Here is a 3,339-nt window from a genome sequence, read left to right on the forward strand (position 1 = left end):
AACGTTCCCAGAAAGGAAAAACAACCAAGATCATATTCAAATGATTTCGTCATCTTCACTGTGAGCTGAATGTCAGAAAATCAGAACCAAAGTGAGAATCTTTCAGAACACATGCCGACACACAATGACTCACATAGAACTGACCCGAGAACGGTACATTAGCCGAGGCTTGTCACTGAACACACACAGATGTCCTGACACAGTGTGGAACTGTTGCCACAGATGGAACTTACTCTCCACATCCTGCTGCTGCAGTGCTGCAGAAAAAGGAAAAAAAATCTCCTGGAAGTCAGATCTGCTACAACTGTGTCCTTACAACAGGAGCCTGTCCTCACACACACACACACACACACACACACACACACACACACACACACACACACACTTACAAACAAACACACATACATACCTGATTACGCTGTATGCTCATGCCTTCTATCACTGCTGCACACTGATTAAGTGTGTGTGTGTGTGAGAGAGAGAGAGAGAGAGGGAGAGCGCACAGGCAGGGAGGCTGCGTAGGCTGTGACGAAGGAAGGAGGAAACGAGAATTGAGAAGGAAGGTGAGGGACAGAGGGGGAGAGAAGACATGCAGCTACAGTGTGTGTGTGTGTGTATGATTAAATAAATTCTCCCTTCTCAGCAAAGTTTTGTTCCTCCACCCCCACCCTCTTTTCAACCCACACCCACACACTCCTGTCAGGTCTTTAGGTACAGACCTGACATGGGTTCATCAGCCTCCTCCCACGTGAGACTTTGAGGAAGGTGTGTGCGTATGGTCAAAGTCCAACATTTTCAAACTCTAATAAATACTGAAGTGGGAGGGGCCAGTTCTGACTTGGCTGCTCTCAGGGATTGGTTGCAGCAGTGGGAGTGAGGCTGTGGGTGAGGATGGGTGTAGCTAATAACTCCTAACTCCCTCTAATGGAACAGAGTTAATGTTGAACCATCAGATGAGATGATTCTGCTGACACTATATAATTCAAGTCCAAGGACATGTATTTCCAGGATTTGATCCCTGCACACGCAATGGAGCAAAAGTGAACTCCTGGTCACTGTGACACAGCACACCACTGCACACATCAAATGTGACCTCTGCTTTTAACCCATCACCAAAGTGAACAGTGGGCAGCAGGGGGGAGCAGTGTGTGGGGACAGTGCCTTGCTCAGAGCACCTCAGTGGTAAACTGGACAGCTGGTGGACTCAAACCTGAAGCCTTCTGGACTCAAGTCCGCTTCCTTAACCACTAAGCCACCACTGCCCCATGAGTCACACTTGCAGGTTATTATGACGCAAGTGCAGCTGTCCAATCAGGAGAGAGCTCGGTTTTGACACTGTCAGACTTTGAAACCAGAGATGATTCTTTTTTACATGAGGAACTCCAGACCAGGGTTGTTCCAAACCTGTGGTCAACCACACAGTTCTATAGGCTCTGGTTCTATTCTCCACAGATACTGTATTGCTCCAGGTCATTTTTACACAGATGACACACAGATTAACATTACACCAAGGTGGCTGCAGGTAACCAGTCTGGGGGATTTGAACAATGCACTTGGGGCAGTGGTGGTTAAGGAAGCGGGCCTGGGTCTTGAAGGGTTCAGGTTAGAGTCCACCAGCTGCCAAGTTACCACTGAGGTGCTGAGCATGGCACCGTCCCCACACACTGCTCCACCCTGCTGCCCGCTGTTCACTTTGGTGATGGGTTAAAAGCAGAGGTCACATTTGGTTGTGTGCAGTGGTGTGCTGTGTCACAATGACAAGTTCACTTAAGGTGCCCCAACAGTTCTGCTCTATTGTCAGGCACACCAGTCTCATCATTGATCTGAATAAAAAAAAAAAATTCCACTGCCGTCACACACACACACAGAGCAACAAACAACAGGTTTTAACAGCCGTTAGAACAGTGAGAGTAAAATCATCAGACGTTATTAATCTGTGAGATAATAGATCAGTCTCACTAAGGTATGACATTGAATTCAGGGACGAGTCTAGACAAGAGAACCAAACACCAACCACAGTACACACACAAACGAACCAGGAGTGGCTGAAATTGGACTGAAGACAAAAGCAGTAGAACTAGAATTATTAAAAACTGAGCTCACACACAGGGAGCGGGTTTTTAATAGGTGGACTGCACTGAGGACTACAGTTATGCAACAGCCTGTGGGAGTGAAGTGCTGCAGCAGCAACACTGTCACAACCAGAGTCAGGCAACAGATTCAAACCGTCAACCAGTCAGTCAGTCGGAGAGAAACACCGAGAACTTCGTTAAAATCCAAAGAACCGTCTGCTAACAGATAAGAAACGCTCAGCTGTTTGGACTTCGAGTTTCTATACAAGTGTCGCCATCTTGTGGGAAAAGGATTTCATAGTTTCTTTTAAAAGGTCTAATGTGTGTGTTTCAAATGTTTATTTACAGCATAAAAAAGGAAGTTTCAAATGTCATTTGAAACAAAGCTGTAAAATGCATCTCATGTCAAAATTAAAAAAAAAAATAGAAGTAAAGGCATTTACAGACATGTACAGACTCTCAGCAAAAATGAGATAAAAAATAAAATATGTTTTTTAAAAATTTAAATAAAATTCTAATTTAAAACAAAAAAGTAAAGGTAAAAAAAAAAAAAAAAAAGCGTAAATTCAGGAGGGCAATCCAGCAGCCAGGATGCTGCCCAGCAAAGTCCGATCCTTTAAAGCGTTTTCCACGTCTTTCTCCTCAATCTTTAGGAAAACCTGTAGGAGAAGACAAATCCGTCAAACTGTGTTTGGACAACAGGTCTCTGACATTAATGCAAAGTTAACCAATGTTTGTCCAACAGAAGATATCCTACCTTGGTTAGTCGAGATTCTTTGGATTTCTTCAGCGCGAAGATCCCTCGACTCTCCAGCAGAGAGCAGAGCGACAAACACTCACCTTGACCCACCGCAGACACCTGCCTCTGGGCACAGAGTCGACTGTAGACCTCATGTAGCTGAAACAACATAGCAGACTCGGTAAGACTGACATACAGCGCCACCTGCTGGTGGTTTGTACAACGAGAATTTTAGGGGGAGACGGAGGGAAAATGACAACTGCAGATGTTTAGACTTTAATGTAAATAGGGACCCCGAAAGAATGTCTACATACAAAAAACTTGACTTGTTTTAGTGAGAGTTAAATTTTAAGTTTGTTAAAAAGTTGAGGAATATTATATATTTTAAATATAATATTATATATATAAATAAATAAATAAAAATAAATAAAAGTTCCTCTTAAAATATGTGGCGCTTGGGTAATGAGAGTTGAATTTTTTCGACTCACCTTCCCCAGGACAACTTCTTTGCTCTTCCCACTGCGGCTG

At 43.9% G+C, this 3,339-nt stretch overlaps 1 long non-coding RNA gene across 1 annotated transcript; it reads right to left on the minus strand.

The window, feature by feature from the left end:
• Positions 1-2,083: 2,083 nt before the first annotated feature.
• On the minus strand, positions 2,084-3,339 carry LOC103383897 (uncharacterized). Its single transcript, XR_522042.3, has 3 exons — positions 3,300-3,339; positions 2,830-2,970; positions 2,084-2,731 (listed from the first exon to the last, which is right to left on the minus strand). It is a non-coding gene; the product is annotated as an uncharacterized LOC103383897 (long non-coding RNA).

Source organism: Cynoglossus semilaevis, chromosome 9 (genome assembly GCF_000523025.1).
Source record: "Cynoglossus semilaevis isolate Cse_v1.0 chromosome 9, Cse_v1.0, whole genome shotgun sequence".
NCBI lineage: Eukaryota > Metazoa > Chordata > Actinopteri > Pleuronectiformes > Cynoglossidae > Cynoglossus > Cynoglossus semilaevis.